This window comes from Protopterus annectens, chromosome 1.part0 (assembly GCF_019279795.1).
Source record: "Protopterus annectens isolate FY-2018-M chromosome 1.part0, PAN1.0, whole genome shotgun sequence".
NCBI lineage: Eukaryota > Metazoa > Chordata > Ceratodontiformes > Protopteridae > Protopterus > Protopterus annectens.
Genome location: NC_056725.1, coordinates 1,900,852,008 through 1,900,865,738, shown reverse-complemented (window position 1 = coordinate 1,900,865,738; position 13,731 = coordinate 1,900,852,008). Strand labels below are relative to the sequence as shown.

General features: G+C 38.1%; 1 protein-coding gene across 1 annotated transcript in view; it reads left to right on the top strand.

Annotated features, from left to right (window-relative positions):
• The window catches only part of MYO15A (myosin XVA), a 1,299,796-nt gene that overhangs the window by 1,230,718 nt on the left and 55,347 nt on the right, over positions 1-13,731 (top strand). The gene's annotated exons all lie outside the window — the stretch shown is intronic.

Below are 13,731 nucleotides of genomic sequence, written 5' to 3'. Positions count from 1 at the left end.
GGAAGCATGGCTGTATGAAATTGTTTTATGACTTCCAGCACCTGCCACAGATCTGAGCAAAAGCCCTCGTATATGTATTTTTACACGTAGATGCTAAATTCTGCCAGCTTCCAGCAATGGGGGTTTGCATGGAAACTAGAAATCAGATGACCAGAAGTGATGTCATTCTGCAAGCTATCCCAGAGGTAATATTTTAGATATTATTTTGAGAAATCTCTTAATGAGATTGAGCATTCTGTATTCTGTCTTGGGCTTGACAACAAGAAAGACCATGCCCCGCAACATCTGCCTTGCTCCATTAAGTAAGTAGGGAATAGTCATTTATCTTAGATTCAATCAGGAATATAGTGAAGCTTAGTTTAGATATTGTTTTTCTTTATTTGCCTGAGTCTGTCCCTCAATATTATTTTAAATATTTCCTGTGATTTTGAACTCTGTTGTCACTGTGAATAGATATTTAGTACTGTCTTGTTCTTTCATTATTTATTATTAAAAATATTTAAACATTTCATTGTGGCTGATCTTTGTAGAGATATTTAAGGTTTGAGAGTATATGCATATTTATTTGGCGATAATGTGTGGGCTATTCCTAATAGCCTTGCTCTTGGTCTAACTATCATTTGCATTAATATTACTTTCACGCAGTATATTGGGAACTCTTGTAAGAGCCTTAAGGTAGCTGGCAGGAGTGTCTGTTGGCAGTGGTAACTACCTTATACTTTGGACAGAAGGGGCATATCTAGTAAACCTGTGCCAGCCTTTCCCAGGTGTGTGTGTGTGTGTGTGTGTGTGTGTGTGTGTGTGTGTGTGTGTGTGTGTGTGTGTGTGTGTGTGTGTGTGTGTGTGTGTGTGTGTGTGTGTGTGTGTGTGTGCGTGTGTGTGTGTGCGTGTGTGTGTGTAAATCAAATCTCCAAGAGTGTGTGTGTCAGCTACTTGGGCAGAGACATAAAGCACTATTTGGACAGAGAGGGTGATAGAGGTCTTGGTTTGGACACTCAGTTGAGATCTCAACAATATAGCTGTGCCAGTGGGGAGTCTTATTGGGGATCTGGAGAAAGAGAGAGAGGAACCAATCCCAGACTGCCTGCATTCCCTGAGTGCTCTTAAGGGAAATTGTGCTTGATTGTGCTTGATGCAGAGAGCTGCATCTGTTGATACTGTGTGTGTGTACCTGTTATCCTCCCAGTGAACGTTCCCTACAGGTGCCAGTGATAATGATTGAGGCTCCTTGATTACTGGGCCAGAGGTGGAGGGTCATCACACTTTGTATCACTTCTTAATTGTATATGTTTTTAAACCGTATCCAAAATTATTATTTTTTTCTGGTCAATAGCAAGTTTGACTGGTAGATTGATCTCACTATACATGTTAGACTCTCTTTCTCCATGTAATCAGACTGCATTCATTATAATGTGTCCACAGGCATAAAGCAATTCCAATCATATAACCTTAATAATATAGAAAGTAAAGGAAGATACTCATCCTATCATTAGACTACCACTCTTCTGTTAAAAATGTTACACCTCTTAATTGTTCCATAATGCTTGATTAAACAAGATCAACAGGCTTTTCTTCCATTGTTTACGTAATCTCTACATCCATCATTCATCCTGCCATTTTGCTACTCTAGAGACAACTTGCTTTATATTTCTTCACACTTTAACTTAAGCAAGGAATAATGCCTGACAAGGCAGACATTATTGGGAAAATAATGGTCTGCCCAGAGGTATTGTGAGGCCCAATGCAGCAAGCGGACTGCCACTAGACCCATGAGAGGTCCATTATTTTCCCTACAATGCCCTCCCAGGATGGCATTCTTGCACTTTGATAATGGGCTATATGTTAAATAATTTCATATTTTTTATTAGTGTATTTTTTATATTTTTGATGTAAATTATTTCCTCCACATGATGTTTTAAAGTTATTGTAGCATATGTAATTGTTGTTGGAGAAGTATTTGGCATCTAAAATAATGTCATACACACACTGAGAAATGCATCCAGCAATTACAGCACTTTCTTGACTGACTGCCCTTGAGATGCCTCGTTGTAATGAAATGAATGAAAAAAATCATCGGTTCAAGGCATTGCAACCCCCTGCCAATGCCTCTCAACTGTTCCTGATTTTGCCTCATATTTTTTTTGCTTCTGATAAATCACCTAGGATTACAGTCATTCAATAAAATCAAACATTACATTTTCATATAGCAATAACCGATGATGAGGGTGTGGTATATTGAAGATTTATCCATGGACAGTGTGGTTTAATCGCAAGGGTGAAGCCCGAGTGATTAAACAAAGCCAACCATGGGTAAATTTTCAATATACCACACCAAGGAGTTGGTTATTGCTATTATACAATGACATTATTTAAGACAAAAATGAGTTACTTTTCTTAAATAATGTCTTTGTATAATGGCGCCGTGGTGTTCCTCCATGTTGTTTCCTGATTGCGCTCTTTCATGATGTACTACTACGCATGCATGCAGGACTTGCATTCCCAGGCTTATGCAGTACATCACTGGTTTAACAAGCAAGCAACAGAGAAAGGATGATCTCCACTGAATTTTTTTTTTTTGAAAGAAAGAAAAAGTGTAACCTCCCGACTGTTTAGAGGTACAAAAAAGACAGAAAAATACAAGGAAAATCAAGTATACTTTAGTCTGTAGAACATATCTGACTTTTCTTGTATTTTCTGTGGTTTCATATGTACCTCTTGATCTTTTATTTAAAAAAATATGAATATGTGGGCATTGTCAGAAAGAAAGAAAGAAAGTCTGAAACTGAAATGCCTGTCATTATTTAGTGGTCTTGTTCCTCAGTGATTTGTCAGAAAAAAACACAACTCTGTGAGGAACAAAGTCACTAAATAATGACACACATTTCAGTTTCAGAGTTTCTTTCATTCAGACTAATGTGTGTCTACAACAAAATAACAAAATAATAGAAAAAAAAAAAGTCTGGCCACTCAATGATACTTTAGTGGCCCGACTTTAATCGTTGGTATATTCTCAATTTACAACTGGCATGCTGGTTGAGTTGACCAATCAGTGTACTCCTTTTGGAATGTTAATAGCCAGTTACTGTTTAATACTTATTATTATTCAGACTATGCATGTTGATGAAAAGTCTCTTTCTCTATTTTTTAAATAAATTTTCCGTGAGTTTAGGTCATTGTCACTTACTATTTGGTGACTTTGTCCATAATTGTTGAGCAAAGAAGTTGAGAGATATGCACTTTGTCCTGCATGCTCACTCACTTTTTCTCTCTATCTTTCTCTTTTTACTCTCTCTGGTTTTCTCTAAATACACACACACATTTTTTTTCACCTTGCTAAAATCAGTGTTCTAAGCTACACTTTACGAGGAGATAGTAAAATGACAAGTCCTTGTAACTGTTGATACAGTTACTTTGACTAGTTGATTTTTTTTCATTATTTTTTCTTTCTTTTTACTTTTCCTTAAGCTCCATAAGTTGTATAAAAATGGTGGATGTTTGCTCTTTTGAATCCCTGCTTCACAGCAGCTTAATATTCTGCCATAAAGTGGTGGACTTGTTTTTGTTTACCAGGTGATATCTGTAAATTAATATCCTGTTATAGAATGTTCATCCTCCAACAGAGTATTTATCTAAATGTTAATAACATACAGCAAATGTTTGCTAATACTTCATCCAGTGTACAAGCTCTTCATACTGTAAAAGTTTTATAACTTATTATTCACATAAATGGTTTATATGAATTGGTAGGAAACCTCGCCATATTGTTATTACCCTTTCAATATGTCATTCACTAGAAACATTAATGTTTTATAATATTCTACTTAAAACTCAAATTTATACTGAATACTACTCCTTCATCAGTTCATACATTTAACTTCACTTTTCTTGCATTGAAACATCTTCTGGTCTCATATTTCCATTTCATTAAACTCCAGATCAATCCCCTATACTGAATTAGGTTCGTAAGTTCATATATAGTTATGCAGTCTAGTGGTCCATTTAGGAGCCTAGCCCAATTGCCACTGTCTGGTTAAGTGAACTGCTCAGTGTTACAAAATATGCAATTGAAAGCTGAAGAAATTAAACATTTGACTACAGGAAGTAGCTTTTTAACAGCTCATTGACTTACTTCTGTGTGCTAACTGCCAGAATAATGCAAATTAAACACTGATATTACAAATCAGACACTTTAATACTTTGTCGGTCTATTTACATAACATCATTTGCTTGTTTTTAATTTGTAAAAAAAAACAGAGAAAGATACATAAAGATTCCCCTTATTGTTTATTCTTCCAATTTATAATTCAGCAGAATGATTAATATTTTACCATATTTTCGTTGGGTCTATATTATAACATCGAATTTTATAAAGTTTGAATGTTATAATATCGAACCAGTTTTGTCGAATGCTGGAAACAGCGAAGGTGCAGGACACGGAATTCTTTCCCAGGGAAAGAATTCGGTGGGCCGTTGCTGTGGCTTTGCTGTTTTCAGAGTTCGATATGTTGGAGTGTTACGGGTCGGCTTCAGATAAATGTGCGATTGTGTGTAGGTTAGGGTTAGGGGGCGGGTTAGGTGAGTTAGGGTTAGGGAGTGGGTCAGGTAAGTGTGCGGTTGTGTGTAGGTTAGGGGGCGGGTTAGGTGAGTTAGGGTTAGGGCGTGGGTGAGGTGAGTGTGCGATAGTGACTGACCTTAGGGTTAGGGTCAGGTTAAGGTAAGTGTATGTAAAGTTTAGTTTAGATTTAGGTGTAGGATTTTAAGTGTATGTGTGTGGATTGCTGTTTTTTGTGTGTGTGTTTGTGTTGTGTGTATGCTTCTCGGAATAGCGATTTTTTTCCTCTGGGAAAAAAAATCGTTATTCTGACTGTTCGATGTTTGCAAATGTCGGTGTTTAGGGTTCGATATTATAACTTTCGATCTTTGTAGATTTCAATGTTATATAATATAGACCCATTTTCGTTTTACCTATGCCCTTTTAACAGTCTATACTCTTGACTCTGCTGAGTTTACAATACTCATATATAATATCCTCTTCCTCTAGTCTAAAGATTCCATGCCATTAAACTCCAAAATGTATTAAAGCAAATCCATTCTTCAGAAAATAGAAAAGAGAAAATATTCTCTCAAAAATGGGCATGGACACTGAATGCACACATAAACATGGCATTAGCTCTTCCTAAACTTCCATAGATTGTTAATGTACTAGGCTAGGTGCCCTTGTAGGCCATTTTAAGCCTAGCCAGTTTCCATTTTTGGGCTTGAGCTAACCTATCCCATTTGGTTATAGACTGGCCATACCCATCCCATGGTCAATAATTATATATTACCCCAATAAGAATTACTGTGATCATACCATAGTTAATTTGAGGAGACCCATGCATAGGATAAAGCATTTAGGAGATACCTCTGTCCATTAGTACATGGGGCAGCCCTGGGGTAAATTTCTGTTTTTTATCTATAGACCTAGGTTGAGCTAGAATATGGACAGGGATGAACTTTGTTTTATGTGGACGGGAGTCTGTTCCATGGTAGCAGTATCCTCTGAAAGATATACCTGTCCTTTCAAACCATTATACTGATTTTGCAAAAGAGGACTGTGTATTTCTGATGCCATTTATCTTGCTGATATGGATTAAATCCATCAGTAATGGGTCAGAGGATGCATTATATGCCAAACATAGCAGTCTTAGCAGTCATGTAAATTAGTAATAAATGTCCATTTTGAATACCTTTAATAGGTTCATGGATGATTGCTAGGCTAAAGATCCCAGATGCTTTTTTAGGCCTAGCCATGCTTCCCAGATGTATCTGATAAGTTTTGATACCCTGGAGTTACTTAAGGGGTATATTTAGCCTTGGGCATAGGTGGTCAAGCATTTATAGGCTGCATCTGTCACTAGAGACATGCGCCAGACTGGGGGTAAATTCCAAATTGCATTCGAATTGTGTTAGGGAACTCTGCTTCCCTTGGATGGGAAACTTGTTCCAGGGAAGAGATAGTATTTAAGATACATGCCTGTCCCCCCTGCAACATGTTCTATTTATGTTGATATGAGCTTTAGTTCCCTAGATTAGGTAATTCTGATGCTGTTTATTTTGTGGATGTACATTAGGCCCATTAGAGTAGCATCACAGGATGCTTTGTAGACCAGGAATAGATCACTTCTCAGCAATCTGTAGTAGACAGAGTATAGGGACAGGGCTCTGAGGCAGTCTACATAGGATGTGTTGTTTAGGCCATGTATTCTTTTTGTGAGAAACCTCTATGGATGCCCCAGTTGTTGCATATGCCTGGGCAGGTAAAGACCAAAGGAGGCATCATACTCATTGATTGGTCTAATAAAGGCCGAGTACAGAGGAACAATGACTTTCTTGGACTTAAATGCCATACCCTTGTTTATACAGAATGATTTCCTTACTACTCTAGACACATGATGGTCAAAGGCCAGGTTACTGTCTATGTGTATTCCCAAATCCCTGACCATTGGGTCTATTCTTACATATGTATTATCAATGTGGTAGTTTCTGAGGTATCCATCTTCCCAAAGGGTACTATTATTCATTTCTTGGCACTGAGTCTTAGACTGTGGCTCTAGCAGTAATTATTAGTCTGTGTCTTGGAGGGTATTGGTGTCACCGGGGGATTCTATGAATGGGCCTAGTTTGCAATCATCTAAAAACTTAATCAACCAGAGGCCCTTGACATTGGCCTTAACTTCTGAGAAGTAAATGCCAAAAGGGAACAGCTCCAGCACCAAGCCTTGAGGGACTCAAGTGACTGGCCTCTTTGTGGAAGTAGACTCCCCTCTCCTAACTTCTTGGGTCCTATCTGTGAGCCAGCTGGCTAGACAGTGGGTGACATAGGGATTTATACCTAATTTCTTGAGTTTGTCCACAATGCCTGAGTGGGGTAATGTATCGAATGCTTTGGTCAGGTCAAGGTATGCAGTATGCACAGTTTGCCCTCATCCATTGCTTTGGTGACCTTCTTGAAGAAGTCCACCATGTTGAGTAGGTATCACCTGCCCATGACAAAGTCAAACTGGGTTGGATTGAGTGTCTTGAGGTTTACTGTGTCATTGTTTATCATCTCCATGATAATTCTTTCCAGTGCTTTGCATATGAGACTAGTCAGATTATGGGTCTGTAGTTACCTGGGTCAATGAGAGGTCTGCCCTTGTGCACAGGGAAGATGTTTGCGGTCCTCCATTCTCTTTGCACATTACCTATCTGAAGATTGTGGTTAAACAGTAATTCTAATGACCCTGACAGGTCATGTTTGGTGCTATTAAGGAAGCTGCATATGGTAAAAAAAAAAAAGTCAGAAGTTTGATACAACAAATGAACACAGTAGTTATGACTGTCCTTAGATCTATGAGATATAACAGAAGTAAACATGATATATTTCTGTGCAGCTAAATTAATAACTGACAAAATTCTACCACAAGAACTCAGGATAGTAAGGGAAAGGAAGGGGAGAAATCGAATACCATCATGAAAGTATCAAATAGAGAAAACTATAAAGCAATTAAGAGAAGAAGTGTCACTGTTAGAAGAATATAGAAGAGGGAACAGATCAAGAAAAATACTTAAGAAAGATATACGAATAAAGTACCCTAGGGAAGCCAAGAACAAATGGATAACCAGGTAGGCTGCCTTAATAAAGGTATAGTGGGATATCGGTGAAGAAGCTGGGCTACCGGTAAAGCCTTGAGAAAGGATGTGCGTACCCGAGCGCTTGTGGTCAAAGGCTGAGTAAAGCCTTTGAAAGGCTTCGTATACAGGTTGGAGTTCTGGCTGGTCAGGTCGCCAGGTGAGAGGAACTGCTAGTGCGGCAGCTAGAAATCAAAGCTGAAACACACAGAAAAAACAGGCAAAACAACATAAATGTGGCTCGGCTAAGGAGCTCTGCTCGCCGTGGTGGCAAAAAGTCAACGTAGTTGAAGTTCAGATTCTAGAAGGCCGTATGTTATTGAAGTAAAAAGTACCAGAAGTACAATCACCATCGAAGTGTAGTTCCTTAATGGAAAGAGTGATCCTGAAGATTTCCTTTTATGAGTACCTGGGGGTGTGTCAGTGGGGGCCAATCAAGTGTGGATGAAAAAACCTTTATTTTGATTGGGCACAACAACTTGACATCACACCTTACAATCTGATAGGTTAGATACCCTGAGCCAGCTCGTACGTGGTTAGTAGAATCACTCTAAACCTACAATAGTGAAGTTCGGAGATTAGCTAAAATTAGCTAAAAAAATGTAGTTAACTAAAAATAGTCTTGCTGGAAAAAAACAACCCTTGCTGGTAAAATACATTGTTAGGCTACACTTTTCGAAATCTTCATCAAGATGATGGATGACCTAAAAGAGCATAATAAACAAAGCCGAACATACTAGATAAATAGCAAGAACATGTATGTAAAGTAACACGTATGTAAAATAAGAAACAGGCTAGAAAACCAAAAAATAAGACCAAGAAATAAGAACCAGGCTAGATATCCAAAAAAATTTGATACAGAAATTAAAAAGAGAAACAAAATAGTGAAAAAATCTTAAATAATGCATATCAATAGAAACTAATGTATTAAGATGTGGAACTGAATGAGGGCTATTAATTAAAAGACAATCTTAAAAAGGCACTGATATGCAACCTGAAAAGTTAGAAAGACACGAAAAAAAAAACAGTAATACTGACCCATTGTAAAAAACATAAAAGACATGAAAGACAAAAAAATATATTAATGAACCATTGACCAAAAACGAATGAGTCCGAATTTGCCAGGGGAAGTCTCAGACCATGGGCTGCAGGTACCCTGGTGAGATCAAAACTGGCTGTCGCACGAAAGGTAACATTTCGTCGGTAAATCTGTTAGAGGTCCAGGCGCAGAGGTTGTGGTATACGGTGTTGTATCTTTCTGAGATACAAGACCGGGGTCAAAGATTCTTCATAGTTAAAGCCTGGTCTTTTCCTTGCCTGCAAACAAATTTGCCACTCGAGTTCCTTCTTCTCAAGCAGCGAGTTGCAGTCCCCGCCTAGTGGGGATTTAGGGATGTGTTCAAGAACATGAAATTTGAACGTATTGTGTCCTAGGTGCCTGAGAGCATGCACGGCCAGCTGGTTTGTCACTTTCAAGTATTTTAAGTCATGCAGGTATTTTGCTATCCTCATTTTAAGGGAGTTGACCATCTTGCCCACATAGAAAGCGTTGCATTTGGTGCACACTGTCCTGTAAACCACTCCTGTGACATTGCAGTCGCCTCTGACATTAGTTTCTCCGAAACCCTCCTTCACAGCTAGAAAAGAGAAAAGCATTAGGGACTTTCTGGAACACCCCTGCCAAGTTAAACTTGACAACCCTGGTACCTTTGCCTGCAGTGAACCTCCCTGCCACTACTGTAGACACATGAGCCGTGCCGCAGGATTTTACTGCCCCAATGGCAGGAGACACTACACACCTAATGTCAGAGGTGACTAGAATGTCACAGGAGTGGTTTACAGGACAGTGTGCACCAAATGCAACGCTTTCTATGTGGGCAAGATGGTCAACTCCCTTAAAACGAGGATAGCAAAATACCTGCATGACTTAAAATACTTGAAAGTGACAAACCAGCTGGCCGTGCATGCTCTCAGGCACCTAGGACACAATACGTTCAAATTTCATGTTCTTGAACACACCCCTAAATCCCCACTAGGAGGGGACCACAACTCGCTACTTGAGAAGAGGGAACTCGAGTGGCAAATACATTTGCAGGCAAGGAAAAGACCAGGCCTTAACTATGCAGAATCTTTGACCCCGGTCTTGTATCTCAGAAAGATACAACACCGTATACCACAACCTCTGCGCCTGGACCTCTAACAGATTTACAGACGAAATGTTACCTTTCATGCGACAGTCAGTTTTGATCTCACCAGTCCACCTGCAGTCCATGGTCTGAGACTTCCCCTGGCAAATTCGGGACTCATTCATTTTTGTTCAATGGTTCATTAATATATTTTTTTGTCTTTCATGTTTTTTACAATGGTTCAGTATTACTGTTTTTTTTTTGTGTCTTTCTAGCTTTTCAGGTTACACATCAGTGCCATTTTAAGATTGTTTTTTAATTAACAGCCCTCATTCAGTTCCACATCTTAATACATTAGCTTCTATTGATATCCATTATTTAAGAATTTTTCACTATTTTGTTTCTCTTTTTAATTTCTATATCATATTTTTTGGATATCTAGCCTGGTTCTTATTTTTTGGTTTTCTAGCCTGTTTCTTGTTTTACATACATGTTATTTTACATACATGTTGTTGCTATTTCTCTAGTATGCTCGGCTTTGTTTATTATGCTCTTTTAGGTCATCCACCATCTTGATGAAGATTTCGAAAAGTGTAGCCTAACAATGTATTTTACCAGCAAGGGTTGATTTTTTCCAGCAAGACTATTTTTAGTTAACTACATTTTTTTAGCTAATTTTAGCTAATCGCCAAACTTCACTATTGTAGGTTTAGAGTGATTCTACTAATCATGTATGAACTGGCTCAGGGTATCTAACCTATCAGATTGTAAGGTGTGATGTCAAGTTGTCATGCCCAATCACAATAAAGTTTTTTTCACCCACACTTGATTGGCCCCCATTGACACACCCCCAGGTACTCTTATAAAAGGAAATCCTCAGGATCATTCTTTCCATTAAGGAACTACGCTTCGATGGTGATTGTACTTCTGGTACTTTTTACTTCAATAAAGTATGACCTTCTAGAATCTGAACTTCAACTATGTTGATTTTTTGCCACCACGGCAAGCAGAGCTCCTTAGCCGAGCCACATTTATGTTGTTTTGCCTGTTTTTTCTGTGTGTTTCATCTTTGATTTCTAGCTGCCACACTAGCGGTTCCTCTCACCTGGCAACCTGACCAGCCGGAACTACAACCTATATATGAAGCCTTTCTTAAGGCTTTACTCAGCCTTCGACCACAAGTGCTCAAGTACGCACATCACCTTTCTCAAGGCTTTACCGGTAGCCCAGCTTCTTCACCGATATCCCACTGTACCTTTATTAAGGCAGCCTACCTGGTCATCCATTTGTTCTTGGCTTCCCTAGGGTATTTTATTCGTGGCCATTTTTCCTCCTCTGCATAGGAGCTTAAATACCCAGGTCCCACAGACAATCATTTTCCTGTTAAGAAAGATATATGTGATAAAAGCAATGTGCAATATTAGAACAGATCAGGATCTATCATGTACTATGGCAAATAAAAACTAAAAATCTCAGCACAGGCAGAAAAACTTAGAAGGTATGCAGATAAATGTAAAGGAAATACAAAATATTTATTGATGAACCAAAAAAGTTTTATAGAGAATTGGGAAACAAGGTAAAAGGAATTGAAAGGCCACCAAAAAAAATAAGAAATAGATTCATTTTGGAGAAGTATTTATGAAGATCCTGTGGATCGTAACCATCAGGCGCTGATCATTTGCTTATACCACCTGTCTCCGGCATGCTTTCTGCACCATTACTAGTAGGACTGCTTTCATAGCAGGCACTGAAGGGTGTCTTATGAAAGACTGCTATCCGGATACTAGCCTTCTAGGCTTACTTTAAGTGATATTACCCAAGTGCATACCATTTACACTCATGACATATTATTGTATGACAGATAGTCAAATACAAGTACAGAGAACATTGTTTAGATGAAACTTCATTTGGCTGAAAATCATTTGGTCAGCTATACTTTTAAACAATAGTTTTGTAAGGGGGCATTACCCCCCCCCCCCCACCGCACCCATCAGTGTAGAGGCACTATTATCCCAGCCTGCATAAATGCTAACTGACATTACACTACCTCGAAAGTATGAAGACATCTGAACTTAATAATTAAACAAATTGTTCACATTATTCCAAACTATTGTGATGTGTAGGCAGGATAGAGTGGTGCAGAAAAAAACATTTATAATTCCTTAAGTAGGCTGTTTTATGTCTAGAGCAGATTATTCTAAAGTATGATAGTGTCAATTCTTTTATGTCTGTAATGTAATATTTGAAACTATGATAGTGTCAAGCTAATGAAGCTTTAACTATATCATGCTTCAGCCATTTTTTTGACCTCCTGTGTTCCAGTGAAATGTCATTAATGTAAATGGCATGGATTTGAACTCTTAAAAATAATCATGTGCCTCTGCAGAAAAGTACATCTGTGTCACGTACTCCCTATAACACTAGACCAAGTGAAAAAGACAGAAAAGAAAGGTATAACGCAGCACTAAAACACTTAAGCTTCTTACTTATCTGTATCAGTCACTCTGTGGCTTGCATTTTCCAGCAGTCATATGTCCCCAGCGTTAGAAAGCATTTGCCTCATGCCTGCATAATTGCTACTGGTAGGCATGCATTAATATACATGCATACATATATATAAAACTGATTATCTGGTAGAGATTGTATACTGCTATTGAGAATCAGTAGAGTTTTTGGAAGAGGCAAAAGGTAAAAGAAGAACAATATTATGACTACACAAAGAGGTGAGGCTAGTGATTAGGGGAAAAGACAGGGCATACAATACATATATATTTATGTATATATATATATATATATATATATATATATATATATATATATATATATATAAATCCATCTGTGTAAGGTGGAAGTGGAATTTAGTATGTGTTACTCCAGAGAGACAATAAGCAAACTAATAAGCTATACAGAAACACAGATTCTTATAGCCTTTGCATGTCAACAACCACCAGTAACTATGGCCTGACAAAATAAATAAATAAAACCTTGTTTTCTAGTCCCTCCTAGAATGCCTATTAATAGGTTCTTATTGCCAGCATATGGTATGCTCAGTATTCAGGCACTCATGTAAACAACCAAGGTGGTCTTAAACATATGCAAGGAGGAAGAGGTCTTCAAGCAAAATGGAAGGCTGTTTTGTCTTTGGGAGCTAAACCTAATGCTAGCAATTACTATTACTGAGTACCTTTTTGAAATTAAAGCCTGCTCATCTGGTGTTTCTGCTGTGTGTCATGTAAATTAAACAAATAGAGTCAAACAGTAAGGAAATGTTAATACCTCCATAGGCCACCTCTCAAAAATCTATATGAAAATGAGAAAATTACAAATGTTTGCGCATACATTTCTGACTATATGACTGCAAATGACTTTTTCTTTTTTTTCAAAAAAATATTTCTTTGAAAAGCATACCACTTAAAAACACCTGCAATTGTTTTCCCTGTAGAAGGCAGGCTTCCTACCCCACCCCCATGCTGTGAGCTTTACCACCTGTAGCCCATGACTTAATATAATCAAATTCAATAACGCTATACCTTTTGGAAAGAGTAACACCAAACTCAGAGTTCATTTGTTGAGGTTTCATTTCAGTCAACTGATATTCAAGCACTTCAGTGTTGTCCAATAGGCATGACAACTTATAGTGAGAGCATTATGAACAGAACATTAGGCTGCATTCTGCTGCAGTACGTGTCTAAGATGTGATGTAAACAGAGCTATTACTTGGGATATGTTGCTAATGTCCTTTAGTGAATAATGCCATAAGTCTGGTAGTTGTCACAAAGGGCTAAGGCTGTGAGCTGTACTCCCTATGGTACAGGGTTTGATTCCTCAGCCTTCATTTATCCAATTTGTAATCTTTAAGCAAGTTACTTAACCATAAAGTGCTTCGGGGCAAATTCAAATTAAGGATAACCTCCTTAATGGCCCCTTAGACTGCAAGCCTAGTAACTACTTC